The 23,796-nt window shown below is 49.3% G+C and overlaps 1 pseudogene; it reads right to left on the minus strand.

Annotated features, from left to right (window-relative positions):
- Positions 1-23,489, minus strand: part of LOC127036609 (butyrophilin subfamily 3 member A2-like) — a 29,661-nt pseudogene extending 6,172 nt beyond the window's left edge.
- Between the last annotated feature and the right edge of the window lie 307 nt (positions 23,490-23,796).

Below are 23,796 nucleotides of genomic sequence, written 5' to 3' on the forward strand. Positions count from 1 at the left end.
AGTGACACATCTCAAAGTCACACTGCAAAAGAGTGCTCGAGAATGGTGAGAAACTGAATCGGTGTTGGCTAGTTTACTCAAAATCAACTGACAAAGTGTTCTGGTTTTGTTGCAAAATATTTGACAAGAATGTTAAATTGTTGCTTGCACATTCTGGGTACAACTACTGGCATAATGTAGTTGATGCTCTGAAGCAACATGAAAAGTCACCTGATCAGTTTACAGCCTACTCCAAATGGATGGAGGTCAAGTCCAGGCTCAAGCTGAATAAATAAACTGAACTTAACAGAAATGACCTTGCTTTGGTAGAGCTCCTTGGGAAATACAGTGATGTCATGTGTAAGCACCTATTTCGAGTAGTTTGTAAAGAAGCTATGGATCATTACTGCAGCAAAACCATCCAAAACAAATTCATTGATCTTATGGCAAGGAAGGTGCTTGATAACATGCAAAGTATTACATTGTAATAATAGACTGCACTTCCGACTTTACTCACAGTGAAAAGATGTCATTTACAGTAAGATTTGTTGACAGTAAGGATAGCTGTATATAAATAAATGAACACTGTTTGTCTGTGGACGACACTACTGGAAAAGGCCTAACAGAACTGTTCATGACTGTTTTGAATGAGAATAAAATAAAGCTTTGGGACTGCCATAGCCAAGGCTACAACGATGGTGCAAACATGAAGGGAAGAAACAGCTGTGTCCAGGCAAGGATTCTTGCTAAATCCAAAAGCTGTCTTCATGCCTTCTGGGTGCTATTTCCTCAACCTTGTTGTGTAAGATGCAGTGTCATCTTCTTTAGATTCACTCTCTCTCTTTCGACTACTGCAAAGGATGTAAATCCTCTTTTCAACATCCAATATCAGATGGAAGATCCTCACGGACAATGTTACAGATCTGACCATGAAGCTGATAAGTGACACTCACTGGGAGAGCTGCATTGACAGCATAAGGCCAGTGAGGTACCAAGGAACTGAGATTTATGACACCTCATGGAACTGGCACAGTCGAGTAAAACTGAGGTCAGAATTCGACACAAGATGCAAAACCTGTCAAACCATATCACTGACTTCACATTTCTGGTCTCAATTGTGGTTTGACACGATATCCTGTTCCAAGTAAACATTGCAAGCAAAGCATTACAAACTCAGTTGATGGACACCGAAAACCACTACTACTTTGATGAGAAGCTGCCTTGATTTCATTGTGACCTAGAGAGACAACAGATTTGAAGATGCCATCACTGCTGCCAAAGAAATGGTGGAAAATTTGAGAGTTGAGATTGTCTCCAAGGAAATTCGTATTCATCAGAAGAAGAGACAGTGTGGTTATGAGGGCAGAGATGAGGTTATAGAAAGACTGGAAGAAAAAATCCAGAGGCAGATTTTTTGATCGCTCGTTGACACTGCTTGAGTGTTTATTGAAGAAAGATTCAAACAAATGAAGCACCACAAAAAGACCTGGGAGGTTTTGTATGTGACCTTAGTAAGCTGCTGGCAGACAGGAAAATACTCTTGAACAATTGTTCAGACTTTCACCGGACATTGACACAAGGGGAATGTTTGAACGTCAATGATAAAGACCTCTATGTTGAATTGCACAATATCCATTACATTTTGCCACATGGAAAGCACTCATCACTCCAAGCTCTCCAATTCTTTTATGATGCAGAGCTGAAGGATACTTTTCCTAATTTGTGGATAGCTTTGAGGATTCTGCTCACATTGCCAGTCACAGTTGCGAGCGGTGAACCCAGCTTTTCAAAGCTCAGGCTAATTAAAACATATCTTCAATTCATAATGGCCAACGACAGACTGACATCTCTTGCTATTTTATTGCTTGAAAATGCCATTGGCAAGTCTTTGGATCTCTCTGACATTGTGCTTCAGTTTGCAAGGATAAAGATGAGAAAAGCGACCTTTTGAACTAAAGGACTAGAGTTAACATTCTAAAGCTGCCTCCTGCAGTAACACTATTTAATATGTTGGCGCACAGTTCAATTTCTTGACATTAGTATATTTCAGTTATTGTTAAAACTAAAAAGTTTCTATAGGCTTAGAAGAAACAATTTCTTTGTTTGTTTATATATTGCATGATTTATAATTCCTACCATGCAAATGTATTGTCTTATATGACAGGGATAAATCATGCATGCAGATCATGCATCAAAGTTGTGAAATGGGCTACAAGTGCAATAAAAATAAGGTATTCAAAAGCTTAACAAATGGATGGGGGCACTGAAGACACTCCTTCCCTGGGGCACCATTTGGTCTCGGACTGGCCCTGGCTGCAGCGTAGATGTACTCAATGAGCCAAGGGTCTCAGAACTGACAGGACATGGCACACAAATCTGTTGTTAATGAACAACAGATGAGGTCCAAGATTAGCCCCTAAACAGATCCCACAAATTGCCCTGGGGCAGCACCCAAAGCTGCTGGCACTGCCAGGAATGAGGGGAGGGAGCATCATACCCGAACATGTATCACATAGACAGAGGCCTGCACTGCTGCAGCCTGTCACCCAGCCTCACACCTCCTATTTTTAGGTGGTACAATCCCTTTGTGGTGCAGATTTGCAAAAGTGTGTAACTCTAGGATCAGTGGTTGGCAGCAGGAGCTTAGCTGAGGAAGGGTCCATGGGGCTGCAAGGCACTGGATTTAGCGTCCATCTCTGGAGACATGGGGTCAGGTGCTGTCTCGGCTCCTAGTGGAACAATGTGGTTGGTGGGGCTCATCAGTGTGCATCTCACAAAGCCCATATAGAGCACAGCAGGGTTTGGAGTTTCTGTTCATTCGAGGCCCAGGCCTAGACTACGAGGGGGGAAACAGGACTGGACTGAGGAGCCAAGGGCTGGAATAGCCAAGAAGTTGTGGGTGGGACTGAGGGATGCCAACACAGCAGGGCTGAGGGAGGAAGCCCAGGGCTGGGATAGCAGGGGCCTGCAGGCAATGTCAGTGTTTGTGCCGTGGGGACCCCCTGCACAGCTCAGTTCCAGGTCCCTACCAGTGATCTGGCATGTGTGGTGTGTGTGAAGTCATGCTGTGCGGAGGACACCATTCAGAGCCCTGGGCAGCACTGAGCAAGACGGAGCAGTTGACACCTGGAGGGCCAGATCTAGCTTTCAGAGGGCCCATTGCAGCCTTGGGGTCCCCTGTACTTGTCCAGCTTGCAGGTGCCTAATGCCACCATTAGCTGCAGGTCAGGACTGAGGGCACCGGCAAAGTTATGTGGGAGGCAGTCCGCGGCTGAGATAGCAGGGGACCGCTGGTGGTGTGACTGAGGGGCACCAGCAGAGCTGTAGGTGTGGGGGGCCAAGATTGTATAGCAGCAGGCTGCAGGTAGTGATGGAGGAGAACTGACAGAGCTGTGTGCATGCAGGGATTTTGCAGGTCAGAACTGAAATGTATCCATAGAATTGCATGACGTTTGCCCAGACCCTGGCTAAGTCTCACCATTCCATATGCACTAAATTCACTGTCTGTTGCTAAGGACAATACTGAAATTTGAGCTGCAACCTCTGCAGTGTTTGTTTATTTCCAGGGCAGGGGGAGATGATCATGAAGATGATTGAAGTACATACATCGTGTGTATAGATCATGGCCAGTGGGTGGAGTCTCTCTTTGAGGAGGTTAGCCCCTGGGACTCTGCCCCTTCTGCCTGTGCCCTCCCCCCGGTGGCTGGAGCTCCCAGACCCCCGTACACCCTCGGTGGCCAGAGCCCCCAGCCCCCCTGCCCCTCCCATCAGCTGGAGGAGCCCCGGGCAAGCCTCAGCCGAGTCCAGGGAGATTACTAAGGAACGCACAATGTGCAGAGCCTCCCCTGGTCTATTATACCTGCTGCCCATGATACTGGTAGTGATTTTTTCTATCTTGTCATGGTGTGAAAGCACAAACACACATTTACTAGGGATTATCCAAGTACCTGATTCGAAGACATTCCTCAAAGCTTCTGAAATGGAGAAGAGAAAAGGGTTAGACAGAGAGACGTGCTGTGTGATGTTGTGTGACCCATAACGACTGGGATTAGTTACAGATACCCCACAGCCACACTCCCAGCCCCAGTGCAGGAACCAACAGCTTTGATAGGAGTAGGGCTGGCAGTTAATAATTCACACCAACACCCAGGAGCCCTGGGATTTGCAAAGCATCTCACCTTGATGGAAGACGTGGGTCTGGATCCCGATACAGCTCTGACATTCTCAGCCCTTCTGTCTAAGGGGAATTCCTGTTCTGTGTTACTAACAGCCCTTTGGAGCACCAAAGCTACACACTCCAGGTATAAGTAGGGCAGAGGTTCTCAAACTGTGGGTCAAGATCCCAAAGTGGATCATGACCCTATTTTCATGGAGTCACCAGAGCTGGTGTTGGACTTGCTGAGGGGCTGGGGTTCAAGCCTAAGCACAAGAACTTCAGTCCTTGGTGTGGCTGATGGTTAAAGGTCCCTTGCCTTGGCCTTCAGCTTTGACCCTCCCGCCTCTGCCCTGAACAGTGGGGCCTGGGATTTGGTTTTGATCCCCCCAGCCAGGGTGGTGGGGCTCGGGAGGACTCAGGCTTCAATCCATCCCCTGCCCCCCCAGGGTCGTGTGTAAATTTTATTGTCAGAAGGAGATCACGGCACAACGAAGTTTGAGAACCCCTGACGTAGGGGATAGCCGGACCTGGAGAAGATTGGAGCTCAGAGCTAGGATCTGGACTTGAAGACATAACATAAAAACATGAGCCTAAGTCTGGTCTCTTGCTCATCTCAACATTCTGAGAAATGGCCTAGAACAACCTGCACTACTGCAGTCATCTATACAAAGTGTCTGGGCCCCTCCTACTGTATCAGAACACATGCTTGGCATTAGCTTGACAAAGACCAGGTGACATTTGTCTGTCTATCCAGACATGAGAGCAGGTAACCCTGTGTCTGCTGCAGAGAGCTCATAGGGCTGCAATGAGACTGAGGTAACTCTAATGTGACTCTGATTTTGCCCGAACTGTTCACTCAGCCCTGCTCTGTGGTGTTGGTACTTTTGGTACTTCTGGATCTGCTCAGCACCATGTGTGCCTGGGAGCCTCTGTGAGGAGTTCTAATGAGAAGGTGGATGAACTTACCAATCGTCTCACGCAGCTCCTGGCACTCTGGGGAGAGAAGAAAAGGAGACTATCATGGATTCAGCAAGGGTTGTTCCAAGAACAGTGACTTGGGGTTGTCTTTGGGTGCATCTACACTGCAGCTGGGACTGAGTTCCCAGTCTGGGCAGGTAGACGAGTGCTAGCTCTGCTTGAAAAAGCAGCAGGGTAGGCAGGAGGAGCATGTGCAACCACTTGGGGTAGCAGCTGAAATGCAAACCCATTCAGACCCCCTGGGTATGTACTCAATTGACTACCCTGAGCCACGTCCCCTGCTACCCTAGCCACACTGCTATTGTTAGCGCACTAGCTCAAGCAGAGCTAGCATGTGTCTGGCTACCCAAGCTGGGAATCTCGCTCCTAACTGCAGTGTAGTACCCAATAAGCCAAGGGTCTCAGAACTGACAGGACACGTCATACAAAACTGTTGATAAAGAACAACAAAGAAGGTCCTAGATCAGCCCCTAAACAGAGCCCACAAATTGCCACGGGGGGGCAGCACCCCCAGTGATGTCACTGCAGGGAATGAGGGGAGGGAGTTTCACACCAGAACATGTATCACATAGAGAGAGGCCTGCACTGCTGCAGCCTGTCACCCGGCCTCAGACCTCCTATTTCTGTGCCGGGCAATCCCTTCGTGGTGCCGATTTGCACAAGTTTGTAACTCTAAGGTTAGTGGTTGGCAGGAGCTTAGCTGGGGAACTGCTCTGTGGGGCTGTGTGGCACTGGATTTACTGTCCGCCTCGAGATGTGGAATCAGGTCTGGTCTTGGTTCCTAATAGAATAATGTGGGTGGTGAGGCCCATCAGAGTGCACTTCACACAGCTCATACAGGGTATAGTAGGGGTTGGAGTCTGTTTATTCGCAGCCCAGGCCTAGACTAGCAAGGAAAGGGGCAGAGGACAGGACTGAGGTACCCAGCGCTGGGATAGCATAGCAGTTGTGGGTGGGGATTCAGAGACACCGGCATTTTGGCCCGGAGCTCAGGGCTGGAATAGCAGGAGGCTGCAGCTGGGCACTGAAAGGCACTGGCAGAGCTGTGTGCATGCAGGGAGCCCAGCATCGAGATAGCAGGAATTTTGCAGGTCAGAATTGAGATGTAGCCACAGACCTTCATGGAGGAAGTTTGCCCAGCCCCTCACTAAGGGCTTAACTACACAGCCCCGTAGTTTGGCCTATGTGACTGTAATTTGCAGCACACACCAAAGTGCTGTGCTGTAATAGCTCTATGTGGATGCTGGTGGTGCACACTAAATGGTACTTAGTTCGCACTGACATAGTCTTCTTCAGACATGACTCTGTTAATGTGAACTAGGAACCTTTTAGTTTACACCCGGAGCATCCACATGGGGTTGTTACAGTGCAGCTCTTTGGTGTGTGTTGCTATTCATGCCGCTGTAATCTGAACCTTTGGGTAGTGTAGACATAGCCTGAGCCTTGCCATTCCAGACACATTAAATTCATTCTCTGTTGTTAAGAATGTGATCTCCAAAATCTTCAGTGTTAGTTTATTTCCAGGGTAGGGGGAGATGATCATGAAGGTGACTGAAGTGTGTACATTGTATGTGGTCATAGGCATCAACTCTGTGGGTGCTCCAGGCCTCCACTGGGTAAAATTAGTGGGTGCAGAGCACCCCCCAGCAGCCAAGATCCCACTTCTTCATCCCTCCCCACCGCACCTCTCACCTGCTGGTGGCCCTGCTTACCAACTCCTTCCCTGCCCTCCCAGCACTTCCAGAGCATTGCGAACAGTTGATTTGTGACATTCAGGAAGCACCAGAAGGAAGTGGGAGGAGTGGGGACTTGGTGCACAAGGGGGAGGAGGCAGGGAAGAGGCAGAGTGGGGGCTTGTGGGAAGGAGTGTGGTGGGAGCAGAGCGGGGCAGGGAGATGGCGGAAAAGTTGGAATGGGGGCGGGGGGCAGATGGATGAAGGGTGGGAAGAGGCAGGGGCTTGGAGGAAGGGGTGGAGTGAGGTGGGGTCCGGGGCAGACGGGGGGTGGCTGAGCACCCCACGGCTAGAGGGGAAGTCGGCATCTATGTATGTGGTGATATTTCTATCTCATTATTGTATGAAATCACAAACACACATTTACTAGGGTTTAGCCAAGTACCTGCTTCCTTGGTTTTCTTCTCACTCTCTGAAATGGGGAAGAGAAAAGTGTTAGACCCAGAGATATATACTGGGTGGTGCTGTACACTCCCTAGTGACTGGGGTTAGTCACAGATATCCCACACCCGCACTCCCAGCCCCAATGCAGGAGCCAGCAGGTTTGACAGGAGCAGGGCTGGCGGTTAGTGATATGTACCAACACACAGGAGACCTGGGGGAGTCTCTCACTCCTTAGCCCTCGTCTACACACACATTTGCATCAATTTAACTAATTAGGTTTCAAAACACACCTTGAATTAAACTGGGACAGGTCTGTGTGTAGCGCAGGCCTGGGGCTGGTGCAGCAGGACTAGTAGAACCATTGGGATGGGGTCAGTTACTCCACAGTGACCCCTGTAGCTGGTTACAGAACAGCACTGATTGCTGGGGGAGCCCCATCCAGCCCTACCCAGCTGGAGGAATGGTGGTCACAAGGGGGCATGGCAGAGGGCAAAGGAGGTGAAAGAGGGGGAGCCTCAGGGCTCTTCCAGGCTGTGATTGCCCTAAGAACCCCAGTCACCATGCTGGCATGTTCTCTGCACCTTTCATGTATATTTCCCTGTGTGTTTGTGCACTGCCCAGCAGAATGGGTCAGCACCACTCAGCACCATCACAGTGCAAACCAATATCATTATTAAATATAGAAAAGTTCACAGTGGAATAAATTAGACGTGTGGACTTTTTTTAAAAAGGGGCTGTTGTGTTTTTTACCACAGCACAAGAGAGTGAATGTCATAGATTCATAGCGTTTCAGGCCAGAAGGGACCATTAGGTCATCTACTCTAATCATCTGCAGAGCACAGGCCAGAGAATCTCACAAAGTCCGTCCTTCATTGAGCCCAATTACGTAGGTTTAGCTACAGCAGCTTCCAGAAAGGTGCCCAGTCTGGATCTGATGCCATCAAAAGATGGAGAATTCCCCACTGCTCTTGGGAGCTTGTGCTAGGAGTTAATCACCCTCCCTGTGTCCTGTGCATTCGACAGCCACAGGGATGGAATCATCTCACAGAGCGTCATTGACCTTTCAGTGTCTTCCTTTAAGGAGAATAGAACCACCAAGCAATTGTCCATAGTTAGTAGGACATAATCTGACCCAGATTTGTTACTGCAGGCCTGTGTCCCTCCCCCACCCATATGCAGGGAATCTCATAAGCATGGACCTTTGGGTATCTGCAGCAAAATACACATTTGTCAACCTGTTATCATCAGGGTGTATGAGAATGTGGGGGTGGGATGAGCAAGCACTAGGCAGAAACCTCCCGGTTCCATCCCTTTCATTGCACTGAGCCACAGAAAACACCAAGTAGTCACAGAGCTCACACATCTCAGACAGACCAAGGGCTAGAGCAGGAGACCTACCAAAAAGTAACAGAGCCTCCTCTTTAGAGCGTTTCTTCTGAGAAGCCTTTCGCTTCGCTGTAAGACAGAGAATCAGACATTGCAGTGAGACAGGGAAGGAAGAGGAAACACTGAGCAATACACCAATACAGGTGGGGCCGGGGACCTCGGTGTGTTTTTTAGTGTGGTTTATTTCCTAAAACTAACCAAAGGTCAATATCTGAACAATAAGATACTCCCATGCCCCAGCCCAGTGCCCTCTAGGGCCAGGATCTAAATATGCAAATAACACATTCCCATTACCTGTGTATCCAAAATATGCACAAGCTCCAGCAGCAATGAAAACCAGAGTGAACAATACCCAGAATGCAGCCAGCCAGGGAGAAACTCGGGGGAAGATGTCACCTGGCAAACAGAGAGCACAGTGTGTGAGGAGCACAGTCCCATCCTGAAACTGGAGAATGGGTTTGCCACTTGGTTTGACAGCTAAGTCCTGGCTCAGGGAGCCCAGAAATCCATGGGCATAAAGGAAACATCCCCTCCACACTCAGATCACAGCCACATATGGAGCCATTGAAACTGGAGAGGCCAGTGCGGCATCAGTTCCAAGAACTAGGACTCTGCTCTGACCAAATCCCTCCCACTGCTACAAGCCAACAGCCAGTGGCTCTGTGCCCAGCCTGACCAGCCCTGCCTGCACCAACTGGCTGCTCAGATAGTCACTGTCACACAGCTCCCAGTTCTCAGTTACCACGTCCAGTCCTGATAAGTTCAGCAGAGAACATTTTTTTCCTAGTTGGCCCCAGTGTGTTATGAGTTGATGGATTCATAGATGTTAAGGCCAGAAGGGGCTATTATGACCATCTAGTCAGACCTCCTGTATATCCCAGGCCAGACACCCTCCTGCAGTGATCCCGGCATCCACTCCAGAACTTCTGGTCCAGCCACAGCTGATCTTATAGAAAGAGACGCCCAGTTTGGGTTTAAAGATTCCAAGTAAGGGATAATCCATTACATCTCTAGGTCTTTTATGCCAACGGTTAATTCCCCTCACTGTTAAAAATCTGCACCTTATTTCTAGTCTGAATTTGTCTAGCTTCAACTTCCGGCCATCAGATGTATTGACTGTCCGAAATCTCCTCCCTGTGTAGGTACTTACAGACTGTGATCAAGTCACCTTTAAACCTTCACTTGAATAAGCTCTATAACTTGAGCTCCTATAATTCTGATTATGAGGCAGGATTCCAGACTTCTGATTGTTCTTGTAGTTATTTTCTGAGCAATTTACAATTTGTCAGCTTCCCATATGAAAGTGTGGGCATGAAGCATGGCGTGCACTCACTGCCGCGGCGCCTCCCTGCTGGTTGGTATTGTTGGTCTTCCATCTTCAGAGCGCCTCCTGCTGGCCAGTGTTTCCCTTGCTGCTGCCTGCGCCTCCCCTTATCTCCATTACTCTTTAGTTTAGGTCCCACGTCCCTCACAGCCCACAGTGCCCCTTTGCAAGGCACTGGCCCCTGGCAGTACCACACACTCAGGGTCCTCCCCTCCCTGGGGAATCGCAATCCCCTAATCTCACTTTGTCTCAGTGACCCACTGCCAGTCTTCATCTAGCCCCTTCCCTCAGGGACAAACTGCAGTCTGAACATCATTGGCAAGGGGGGTTGGACCTGGTGCCTTTTCCTGGCCTGGCTATACCACTGCAGCCTCAGTACCCCCACAGGCCCTTTTAGCCTGGCCTCAGCCTGGGGACTCACCTGGCCAGCGTTCCCCAGTTCCACCTGTCCTTCTCCAGCACTGCTCTGTTTGGGATACTCTCCTCTAGCCAGCAGCCAGGTCCTTCTCACTCCACCAGTAGAGTGAGACTCCCTCTACCTAGCACCCAGCCCTTTTATCAGGGCCAGCTGGACCCTAATTGAGTGTGGCCACATCTACGGTTGCCTACCCAATCAGCCTCCCTCAGCTGCTTTCAGCTCCAACCCTGGCTTTTAACTCTTTTCAAGCCAGAGCAGGGTGACTGCCCCGCTACAGGACACCAGAACTAGACACAGTATCCAGTCCTGCTCTGGCTAACACCATGCATAGCGCTAATATCACCTACTTTCCCCTGCTAGCTATTCTCATTCATACATACAAGGATTGCATTCACCATCTTAGCTCCAGCATTGACCTGGGAGCTCACGTTCAAGTCCTTTTCAGAGTCACTGCTTTCCAGGATACAGTCTCCCATCCTGTAAGTGTCACCTGTATTATTTGTTCATAAATGTGTGACCTGGTATTTGGCCATGTTGAAATACTTGTTTGACAAAATGGGAATTTTCACTCAGGCCATTGCACTGGTCCTGTGGATCCATGATACCATGTTGTTGGTGTGAACCCACCTTTCCTAACAATCCACATCAGTCTGTAGTACTGAGCTGTCCCTATCATTATGTACCACTCCACCCATTTTTGGGTCATCTGCATATTTTACCAGCAATGATTTTATATTTCCTTCCAACTCTTTGATAAAGCTATTGAATAGCATTGGCCCAGAAAAGATCCCTGTGGAACCTCACTAGAAACATCCCCATTGGAGAATGATTCACCATTACACTTACTTTGAGATCTATCAGTTAGCCACTTTTTAATCCATTTAATATGGGCTACCTTGATTTTGTACAGTGCTAATTTTTGTCATCAGAGTTTCATGCAGAACTAAGACAATGCTCTTACAGAGTCTGAGTCCTGGTCTACACTACAAAGTTAGATGGATTAATTACATCGTTAAGGGCTGTGAAAAATTTCTTTCCCTGTGCAATGTATTTAAGCCAAACTAAGCTCCTGTGTAGACACAAGGTCGATGGAAGAGTTCTTCTGTCAAGCAAGCTACCGCCTCTCACAGAGGTGGATTTTTTACAGCCACAGAAGGACCCCTTTTACCACTGTATTGAGTGTTTACCCTACCATATTTCTGCTATAGCTTTTCTAGTATAGACACTCCCTGAATCTATGTCAGCACAGTTACCTTTATCAACCAAATGTGCCAACTTCTCCAAGAATGATGTTGAGTTCATTTTATGAGACTCAGTCCAGATCTTGACAGGCAGTTTGTCCATATAACAGACATCTGCATCACTAATAGCCCCACAAATCAGGTTAGAAGGACATTTCCTCTCTCAGTACCAGAAATAGGCTCTAGCTAAGTGCAATTCTCAAGTGACTCAGGCCCCACATTCCCATGGTGACCCCAGTAAGCCTTGCTGGAGCCCTAGCTATAACTAAAAAGCTGTGAACCAGAGTAGACTGGGCCTTGAGAAAATAAGAGCACATGAAGTAAGCACATTCCTGACTGGAGAGGATGGTGCAATGATATAACAGATCTCTCAAGTAACTATATAAACACTTTCATTAGATATGGTACAGGAAAACACTGACCCCTTGTAGGATAACGATGGGATGACAGGATAATGAATAAGGGTTGGTCACCAACCACATCTGGAGTGAAATATGTAACTTGTTTGTAGGAGAAGTCATAGAAGGGGCATCTTTGTACTAGTCTCGGGGACAGCATCCTGGTGCACTGACTGAGCAGGTACCACATCACAAGTACACGTTAGTGTAACTGTAGCTCCTATGAGCCAATAGTACCATGTTTTGTTGACCATAAACCTGGCTGAGCACCTTCAACACCGAACGGAGCCTGTGCTCTATTGGATGGATAACACTGATGTCTGAGCAATTGACATGCTGCTCCAACTTAAGAGCATCTGTGGAACTTCAACAAGAGCAACACTGGCAGCAATAACAACTTAGCAGCCTTCACAACACTGAGCAGTACTAACAACAACAACCCATTCGGCATGGGGGGCTGGGAAGGAACTCACCTGAAAGGTGAATGGCAGATCTCTGCTCAGTCTGCAGCAGGCCATTCCGCACTATGCAGCTGATGTCTCCATTTTTTTCTCCTTTTGTGACAGTGACGTGACTCACAACACTATACAGGTTCTCTCTGTCCTGAACCATGTTGGTCACAATCTTCATTGCTAGGTTCTGCCAGTTCTCTCCAACCCACAGGAGTTCGGGTTTGGGGAACCAGCCTGTGGATCTACAGGCCAGACCGATCCCCTGACCCCGGGGGCCCAGCACATCAATGAACACGGGAGCCACAGCTGCAGGGAGACAGGGAGTGTGTGTATCAGGAAATTGTGTCTTTGGTAGCACCATGTGATTCCCCAGCTACTGCTGGGTAGAGGGTGGTGTGGCTGGAAAGCTCCATTCCCATATGTGCAAAGCCTCCCTGGGACCCCTCATCTTAATGACTGGAGGAATTAAATAATGCCATCTTGCATTTCCATAGAGCACTGAGCCCTGAAATCTCACTGAGGAATGTACAGGGTGAAAGTGCTACACAGATATCACTGCACCAGCTGCTGAAATGCAGCTACATCTGGGATGGAACCCAGCAGCTGTCAGAATCACTTCACTTCAGTACAGAGCAGGAAGTAGGGGATGGTGACACTGCCTACATCACTGCTACGACTCCTCCTGTGCCACCCTCCTAATACTGTCCCCTCTGGTGTCCTTCTCCTGCACTGCTAATGGTGCCCTAGGCCAAGCCACCCCTCCTGCTTAGGTTTCTCTCTCCCTATGCTGCACACAACCACTCTCCCCTCCTTTAAATTTCTCCCTAAAAGTAAACATCTCCCATGGAGCCTTTGGACGAGGAGCCACCAAAGATGAGAGATGATTTAAAACAACCTCAATATTCTGCATTATCAAAGGAGGACCTCTCACCTGGGGATTGATGTTTCTGAACTATATTGTCTGGGGCTACGTTACTTAGTGAGCTCAATGGGCAGAGACCGTCCCTTCCACTGCCCTTGTGCAGTACTGAACGCGGGGTCAGTTCCAGGGAACAACAAACAATATCCCAGTCCTTGGACACTGCAGGGAGAGTTTTAGGGAGACCGAATATAATTGTCACCTGAGCTGGGATTTGGGCAGAACATGGGGGTAAAGGTCCCACTCCCTCAAACAGCACCACCATGAACATGAGAGCTGAGGACTGTAGCTTTACATCTCATTGAAATGAGGTCATTTAATGCAGCATTGACCTGCTGGTACCACAGTGGGGTCAGTGTTGAGTGCGAGGAGAAAGTGCCCCCTACTGAGTCCTGCACACAGCTCCCTGCAGAACACGACCATAGGTGCCATGTTGGGCTCAGTGTTGGGGTGCCCCAGGGGTACAGGATGCTCTGCCTGCCCAGGCAGAGCATCCTCTAGCGCTGCATCTCACCTGCAACCCGTAGCTCAATGGTGGCTTCCTGGGTCCATTCTGGGTTCATCACAAGACACTGATATGTCCCATCATCTGACACTTGGAGCCGTTTCAGCTTCAAGGAGATGTTCCCACGGCTGAACTCCTGCAGGAACAGCTCCGTCCGGGTCTGGTAACCCTTCCCCGGCAGGTCCTGAGAACCCTCATCCGAGTACTTGTGAACTGGGATAAATCCTGATCCAGTTTTCCTCCACAGCACTTCCATGCTGGGCAGCCGGGACGCGGGTGAGAGCTGGCAGGGTAACACCACATCTCGGCCAACTACCTCCACCACGGGGCTTGGGGAGCCAGCCAGGGAGAACTTCACTGCAATAGACAACCCCAGGAGCAGAGTGAGTGAGAGGAATAAGTAGAGGGCATCACTGAGCCAGGTCCCAGCCATACAAACACAAACTGAGTCAGAGGAGAGGGCGTCACTAAGCTAAACAGAATTCCCTCAGCCATGCACAACTTGTAGCAGAAGGTTCCCAAGGTTGAGCCATGTGTAGACCAATTGAGTTTCTCTCAGTGTGGACACAAGGCAGTGCAGCCAGACCACAACTGGCACAAATTAGTCCTCCAATGCTTTCCTACTATCCCCTGGAAACTCCTCCAAAGGTGCCTGTCTTGCAATCTACCTACACTCTATTGGTAGGGGATGGCCCCATCTAGAAGCCACCTGCCAGTTCATAGCACCCTGCACAGCCCCATGGCACCTAGTTACAAGCTCTTTCCAGTGTGAACAACTTCTTTGATGGACCAGTTTAAGATCCACGTAGCCCCACAATGGCTGCTGAGAGGCCACCTCAGAGGGCTTCTGACTGGCTTGAGGGTATCAGGTCTTTGATGACCCTTTGGACCATCGCACATCCCTTCCATGGATTCAATACCCCAAACAGAAACTGGCTTAAATGGGGAGTCACCCTTCTGGAGATTGGTGTCTGGGGGAAATTAAGCACCTGAAGGTGATTTATGTGATGTCTATACAATAGCTGTGTCTGAAGCAGTGGTGTCCAAAATTCTCCTGTTGTGCTGCCCCTACCAGTAATGGAATCTCTTCACACTGCCCTCCATTACTGCACTGCCAAGACTTTCTCAGCTTGGGCTGATGGGGCAGCTGGGGGCAGAACTGGGGGTGGGGATGGAGCTGTGGCTAGAAGTGAAGCTGGCCTGAGGGTAGAGAGGGAATGATGGCAGAGCTGGGTTGGGGCCAGAACAGGGGACAAAGTGGATCTGCAGCTGGGCCTGGAGCTGGCCTAGGGCTGGGGCCCAGAGCTGCAGCTGGAGGTGGTGCTGGTCTGGAGGTGGAGTCAGGCTGGGGATGGAGTGGAGCTGCAGCTGGGCCTGGAGCTGGCTTAGTGCTGGGGCCCAGAGGTGCAGCTGGGGGCGGAGATGGGCTGGAGGTGGAGTGGAGCTGAAGCTGGTATCAGAACTGGGCTGGGAGCAGAGCAGGGAGCATAGTGGAACTGTAGCTGGGGCTGGGGCAGAGGGTATGTTGAGCTGTGGCTGAGGTTAGAGGTTTTCTGTGGGCAGAGCAGGACTGGGTGGCGCTTCCTCCCCATCCCCCATGGGGCCGCCTGAGCCCCACTGCCCCCCTGAATGTTCCTCCACACCCCCCCAGGGGACCATGCCCCACAGTTTCGGAATGACTGGTCTGAAGGGTCTCCACACTCATCTGTCCCATCATGGGTCCATTGTAGAGCAATTGCTGCCAAGCTGCAGCACCTGACACTCACTGTGTGGCTACAGGGGAAGGGAAAAGGGTGACATTTTGAAAGGTACCAAGGAGGTTTTCATCCTAAGTGTTGCCAGCTCTTGGGCTACTATGTGTGTTTCATAAACCCCAGCTCCTGGAGGCATGTGATTCTGTGAGAATCTCAGCTTTCATGTAAAACAAAAGTCAGTTTCTAGCTCTAGTGGTTGCAGAGAAAAGCTTGAAAATGTGACCCAGATGTGATTGAAGGCTCAAAAAGCAAGGAAAATAAGAACCAAGGGAGGAGTCACTGGGACTCTGATGCCCCAACCCAGCCTAACAGGGGGCAGCGTACATGGGGGAGAGGGAGGGAAATAACTGGGATTCAAATGTTTTTACCAGAAAGAGAACACGGCATCAGGAGGAGGATCCCCAGGCTGCACACACAGAGCCACCACCGCGTCGCCATGGGGACACCCTAGGCAGGCACCTGTAAGGAGAGAGCAGGGATGGTTAACACCTCCCCAGACTGCAGTGCAGGGAACATGCCCCATCCATCATCTGACCTGACCTACTCTGTTCCCAGCCAGAGCATCTCCCCAGGGACAGGAGAGGATTTCACCCCACCCATGCTGCCCGGCCGCCTGCTAGGCTTGGCACTAGGAATTTCCACCCCCTGGCAGTGCCGTGTGTTCACCGCCATTTCTTCCCTGATCAGTTCTCTGACCATCCATTGGTGCAGGTGTCCACTCAATTCCAGTGCAGAAGAAGCCTGCAGCAGAGCAGGGCCACTTCTGAGCTAACCCCAGTGGTACCCACATCACTATCTCCCCTGCAGAAGGGGCTTGGCTGTACCTACCTCCAGCTGGGACAACACAGCCAATGCGTGACGTGGGGCTCTCCACAGCTCACTGCATGGGGTTCTACAGCGTGAGCTAAATAACCAGGCTGTGCAGTTGGGGCTGTGACAGACTCACATGCTATGTGGACCAGCCCCAGAGAGGCTCGTCTCACACCTGGGTCAGTGGTGACACCTGGGCACCTTTCTATAGATCAGCCTGCCCGGAAACCACCAACCTCTGTAAGTGACACTGCCAAGTGACAGGGACGGGGCTGCCAGTGGCTGTGACAGACACCAAGGGGCGCTATCAGATACCTGGTCCCCCTCCCCTGACATCAACGGGAGACCATCACATCAGCAGACATTACAAGAAGATACACTGTGGGGGTCAGCAGGGGCTGTCTCAGCTGTGCTCAGAGCCTCAGATATTATTCCCCTAATTCATCAGCCTGTGTACACAGGGTTACACTGGATGGACGCAATGGGCTCTTCTGCCCTTAACATGTCACTCTATTTCTGTTTCACTTCCAGCTCCCTCCAAGCCCATCCATCATGCATTTGAAAGCTGCAGAGCCAGTGCTAGGGACTCAAGTAGCTAAACAATTGCTTAGGGACCCAAGTAGCTCAAGGGAGCACCCTATTTGCTTTTTATTATAAGAACCTGCCTGTTTTAGTATGGGGGGCAGTATTCCTGCTTAGGGCCCCCAGTGCGCTAGCACCGGCTTTGAAAAACTATTGGAATAGTAAGATATCTCTGTAAACGGGAGGTTTCCTGGTCCTGTTGGCAGGCAGGGGTCTATGGTAGGGAAATGTGTGATCCGGGTCCAGCAGCAGACAGATGTAAACAGCAGCCTAGAGAAAAACGGGGTGACCTGGGCCTCTCTGCTTTGTCTCTCTCTCATTTGGGTCCTTGTGTGTTATCGTTCTGGATTCTAAGAATAAAAGCCGTGTTACGCTACAGCCTTCCAGTCAGAGAATCTGTGTTTATATCTAACTCCTCTGTGTGCATCTCCCTTCTCAGCCCATCCAAGTCACTTGGGAACATCATGAACTGTCGGAGGGAATGGTTAAGGCCCAGGCATCAGAGGGGCCCAGCAGATTCATGTCTTGTGCTTAAAAGAAAATGTAAGTTTCCTGGTTTCATGTGTGAGGAGAAAAGCTCAGAATTATGCCCTGGGTTTAATGGTCCCAGCAACTCCTGCCTGAGTCTGCAGAGAGCCAGGGGCCAGAGCTCTGAGAGGAGAACTGCCCCATGCAGCTCAGAGGGAGGTTTATTGCCACCCCACTGCTCTGGAGGCCCTGCCAACCCCACCCACCAGGGACTGTGTGTTCGATCCGGGAGAAGAACTCTGAGGACCCAGCCCCCCACTAAGCACTGCTGTAATGATCTTGGGGTTCATTAAACAACAAACCAGTGAATGAGAAAGTTTTTAACAAAGTTTTATTCCTAACTAGGGAGCTTTTAGTGACATGCTGTGCACTGCGCACCCTACTTCCAGGCACAGCTCAAAATTCCTATATTTATAATACTGACACTTATGAGGGACTGTCTCTAAATTATAATCTTCCACAAACATATCTCTACATCTTCCCTCCTAAAAAAACATTATCTCTTATATACCCATATATAAACACCTAACAGCTATCTAATGACACATACCTTAAATTCTCCACCCATCTAGTATATTTCCATAAACCCAATATGTCAATTACCTAGAGAGGAGAGGTTGCCAGCACATCCCTCTGGAGTGAGTCTTTACCACTCATGTTCCTCAATTACCCCTTCTCCAGGTAGGTTAGCAAGTCTCTGAGTCTTTTGGGTTGTTTAATCTTCCCCTCTGATTTCTGATTTCAGAGTTCTCCCCCCCTGTCAAACACACAGTCCCTGGTGGGTGGGGTTGGAGGGCCTCCAGAGCAGTGGGGTGGCAATAAACCTCCCTCTGAGCTGCATGGGGCAGTTCTCCTCTCAGAGCTCTGGCCCTTGGCTCTCTGCAGACTCAGGCAGGAGTTGCTGGGACCATTAAACCCAGGGCATGATTCAGGGCATCATCAGCCATTCATTACATTACTGTCTGGCCATAAATATATTGATTGAATCTCTCACATGCAAACAATATTCCTAAAAGTGCCTTCTCAATCTGCACGTATCTGGTTACTGCATCAGTCAGTGACTGGGATGCGTACCCCACTAGTTGCCAACAATCCTCATGTTTCTGTACAATCACTGCACCTAATCCAGACTGTGAAACACCTGCTGAAATTTTAATAGGTCTGCCTGGTGCACAGAACTTCAACACTAACTCTTGTATCAGTTGTTGTTTCCAACTGTCCCATGATTCCTCCTGTTCTCTCCTCAAGTACCATTCATTTTTATTCTCTAGCAGTTGCCTCAAAGCCTCTGCTTTTGTAGATAGATTTGGTATGAATTTTCCAAGATAATTAACCTTTCCCAGGAACTCTTAGACTCTTTCTTTGACTGGGGATGTGGCATCATTTCAATGGCTGAAACCTTCCTCTCATCAAGTTTCACACCTTCCTTCAAAATAATATCTCCACCAAAAGTCAGTTCTGTAAACCCTAAAACACATCTCTCCCTATTTAGCTTCACATTTGCAGATCTAATTGCAACCAAGTCTTCCCAAAGTCTACAATCATGCTCCTCTTTAGTTGGGTTCCAGATGGTGATGTCATCCATTGAGGCGTCGACACCGTTAATATGTTCATGGATCATATTATGGTTTTGTGGTACACTTCTGGTGCTGAAGCTATGCCGAAGGGTGAGTGTAAAAATCTATATCTTCCAAATGGGGAATTAAATGTGACAGTTTTGGGGTTTCTTCAATATTTTTTTTAAAAGTTGGGGATTAGTCCTGCTTTGAGCAGGAGGTTGGACTAGATGACCTCCTGAGGTCCTTTCCAACCCTAGTATTCTGTGATTCTAAGATTTTTAGCTATCAAAAACCTGAAGATGCATCCAATATACTGAAATATTGTGCATTCACAAATTGAGTCATAATCTCTGGTTGGCACATGGCCATCCGGGGGGGGGGTAAGTGGGCAGTTTGCTCCAGGCCCCACGGGGCCCACACGAGAGTTTTTCGGGTGCCCTGGAGAGGGGTCCTTCACTCTCTCTGGGGGCCCCGGAAAACTCTCATGGGGCCCAGGCCCCCGGAGGTTCTGCTCTGGGTCTTCGGTGGCAATTCAGTGGCAGGAGGGCCTTCCGCTCCGAGATCCACTGCCGAAGTGCCCTGAAGACCCCTGGTGGGGGGTCCTTCCACCCCGGGAGCTGGGTCTTCGGTGACAATTCGGCGGTGGGGGCCCCTTGCCGCGGGTCTTCGGGGCACTTCGGCAGTGGGTCCTAGAGCGGAAGGACCCCTCACTGCCAAATTGCCACCAAAGTGGGGCACCCCCCTACCGCCGAGGACCTCAGGCCCCCTGAATCCTCTGGACGGCCCTGGGTTGGCAGTTTAAAATGTTTTCCTTATACAGCCTTGTTGAGGACACTGGATCTAAGTATATGCGTAACTGGCCATTATTTTTCTCTACAACAACTAGGGAACTCACCAATTCCACTGGCTCTTCAATTTTTTGTATTACTTGCATTGCTTCCATTCTTATGGAGCTCAGCCTTCAGTTTATCATGGAGTGCAAATGGCACCTTTCTATATGAATGGATAACTGGAGGGACCTGCTTGTTTATCTGGATTGTATGTTCACCCTGTAAGCAACCCAACCCTTGAAACAGTTCATGATATTCCCAAATGATTGCTTCATAGCCAGGTTCAGTATGGTCTTGGACTGAAAATAACTGTTTTACCAGGTTGAGTTTTTCACAGGTGAGCAGGCCAAAAATTGGTGTAACCTCCTTTGGCACCATAATGAATGGGAGCCTGCACAGGTGTTTTTATAGTTGGTGCTAGCAATGCACTTCTCCTTCACTGGTATATTTCTTCTAGAAAAAAACAGTTACTTTTATTTTTGTTGGTTCCAGTTTGGATCTTATTTTCCGTGTCTCATAATCTTGTTCAGACAGAACATTAACCTCAGCTCCTGTGTCCAATTTGAGTGGAATAATTATTTCATTCACTTTCAGAGGGAGTCTCCAATCACTCTCATCAGGTTTGCTTGATCCCAGCATGTCTGTGTAAAACTCCTCAACCAGGTTGTCTTCAACTGAGGACACTTGACTTTTCTGCATTTGGGATCTGCAGCGTTTTTCAAAATGATTATTTTCCCACATTTTTGTCAGAGTTTTCCAAGTCAAAACACTTTTTGGCCCATGTCGTGAACCACACCTTCCACATAAATGTCTGCATTCTGTGTCTTCAATATCAGAAGTTTCCATAGCGAGAGGTTCCACTTTTTGATTTGAGCTTATCTGGCTAAATTCTTTTGTACTTTAGTACATGGAAACCCCTTCTGGTGAATTCAGGTCTTTGCCTTGTGCTTTCATAGTTGATGCTGCCTTGCAGATCGGGAGAGCTTTTTCTGAAGCAAAATCTTCACAGAACAGTCTCTCTCTCTCTCTCTCTCTCTCTCTCAACATATTGTCTTTAATGCCACAAATTATTTCTATATCTGACCAGAGACTCTGTCAGCTCAACAAAGTCACAGGTTTAACTGAGTCTTCTTAATCAAATGTTCTGTGATGTCATAAGTTTTTTACATGCATGTAAAAAAGTTGTGTTTCTCAAAGGTCTTATTTTGTTTTTGACATGCAATGTTCCTCAGATTGTCAGAATACTTAGCTTCATGTTTCACCTTCTTCAAACTTAAAGTTATTATAAATATCCAATCCTTCCTCCCCCAAAACATGCCAAAACATTAATGATTTCACTTTATCATTTTTTCTCCTTTGTCCTTGTAGCTGCTAAATACAATTCAAACAGCTGTCAGAACTTTTTCCAGTTCTGTGCAGCATTGCCTGACAATCGCAGACTGGATGGAGCTTGCAACACCATCCATATTTGGCTTTCTTCCCTTCTTCAGCTAGCTAAACTATACTATGCTCATAAAATACATACAAAAGCTCTTGTTTGTTCTCTGGTTGCTGCTCCACCTGCTCCCTTTTCCTCTGCTTTCAGTTTCAAACACAGGAGTTAACCTCAAAATGTCTGCTGCAGACTCTCTGTCACTCGGCACTTCTGGCACCATGGAATGATCTTGGGGTTCACAGAACAACTCAGTGAGTGAACAAGAAAGGGATAAAACTTTTAATAAAATGAGTTAGAGAGCATGAGTGGTGAACTGCTGTTCACAGCTACACTATGATCTCCATGTCTGCTTCCAGGGCCTGGCTCAAAATTCCTATATTCATAATACTGTCACTTATGGGGGAGCCTCTCTAAGGGCTTGTCTACACTGGCACTTTACAGCGCTGCAACTTTCTCACTCAGGGGTGTGAAAAAACACCCCAAGTGCTGCAAGTTTCAGCACTGTAATGTGCCAGTATAGACAGTGCACCAGGTGCTGTTAGCACCCAGCCCAACAGCATGTGGAGCCCCACACACCGAGCTAGGTTACATGAATGCTCCCAGAGCCACTCACAAATCACAGAGAGAGAGGTACCAGCCAATTCCCTCCAGCTCCCCAGCCTTGAACCCTAGAGATAGAAGAGGAAGCGTAGCAGGGAAGCGGAGTCCCTGCCTCTGGCTGCTAGCCTAGCCAGTGCCAGAGGGCAGTGCTGAATAGGCCCCCATGGCAGAGGTAGCTCTGAGGGGGGATTTTGAGAAGGGGAAGGTGGTGGCTTTGTGAACACTGATGGGGGGCTGTTCTTGTGCATGGCGGCCGGCAGTGTGGGAGAAAGCGCAGAGGTGCTCAAGGGGACAGAGACAGGCTCTTTAAGGCTCTTATTCAGGACAGGCGCTAGAGGTTTTTGCGCCCTAGGCGCATGGCCATTTCGCCACCCCGCGCGCCGCTCCCGCAGCTCTGGTGAAGCTGCAGCAGCCATTTCTGTGGAGGGTTCGTTGGTCCGTGGCTCCGGTGGAGCTGCCGCAGCCGTGCCTGCGGGAGGTCCACCGGAGCCGCGCGGGACCAGCGGACCGTCCACAGGCACAACTGCGACAGGTCCACCGGAGCCGCCTCTGGACCCCCCCAGCAAAATGCCACCCCCAGAAAATCCTGGCACCCTAGGCGATTGCCTAGTTCGCCTCAATGGACGTGCCGGCCCTGCTCTTATTATTGGCAGAATGTGAGCTGATGGCTTGATGAACTACTAGGTCTGATAGTTAATACGTTATCTAACACCACACATCCCTCCAGCACAGACCAGGCCCCTGCATTCAGCATCCTGTGCTGGGTTAACACATTCTAACAGTGTAATGTCCCATGGAGACAAGGCTTGAAAGGGTCTGAACCCAGCTAGACTCAGCTACACCTGATTGCCAGACTGAGAGCAATTTGGGGCCAGGAATGGTCTCTCACAGTCTGTATGTGCAGCAACCAACACAATGGGGCTCTTATCTCAGACAGGGCAGTGGGGCTCTGACCTCATTTTGTGATCTGCGCAGCACTCAGCGCAATGGGGCAGCAATCTCAGCTGGGGCCTCTAGGTACTACTGAACTATACATAGCAACAATAACCAGGGAGGCACCTTCCATTTAGATCTCTGAGCCAAATGACCGCCCCCCTCCCCTCCACACACACAGTTCTGGGTTGGCAGCCCCTACTTTGAGCAGGCCCTTTTGAAGAGGCACCAAACCACCCCTGCGCCTCATCACACCCTCCAGGGAAAGGCCACAAGGAACCCCAGATGACCACACGAAGCAGTGAGGGGATAATGGGCTGAGCGATGACTCACACCCACCATCGGGGTTTGTCTAGCGCTGGGAGGTGGAAACAGGCCATGGCAGAGGGGACATGATCCCTGGGGCAGGAGTATGAGCAGCCCTAAGAGTGAAGGAAAGGGGGTAATAACCGGGAAGGACCTACCTTAAGGATTCAGCATGTCCCAGGTGATACCATGCAGTGAGCCAGGGGTCCCAGCCCCACACAAAATGCCCATGGAACTGAACTGACGTGTTGGGGCAGAGGGGGAAATGGATCCCGGAGTTGTGTGTGAACTCTGAGCAGGGGAAAGTGAAAGCACCAGGGCACCTGTTAAACATTAACCAGGGCGAGGCAATATCTTTTATTGGACCAAAGTCGTTGATGAAAGAGACGAGTTTCTGAGCATTCAAACACTGCAACCAACACATTAACCTGGCAGAGGTATGATCTGGCCAGGACCCAGGGCAGGTGTTCGGTTACCTGCGGAGACAGGGGGAGCATCTGAGCTCCTCCAAATATCTCCGTCTAGCTGGTCTACAAAGCTGAGTCCATTCCAGTGATGAAATGTGCCCAGCCACCATCCCAGGACA

Source organism: Gopherus flavomarginatus, chromosome 18 (assembly GCF_025201925.1).
Source record: "Gopherus flavomarginatus isolate rGopFla2 chromosome 18, rGopFla2.mat.asm, whole genome shotgun sequence".
Taxonomy (NCBI): Eukaryota; Metazoa; Chordata; order Testudines; family Testudinidae; genus Gopherus; species Gopherus flavomarginatus.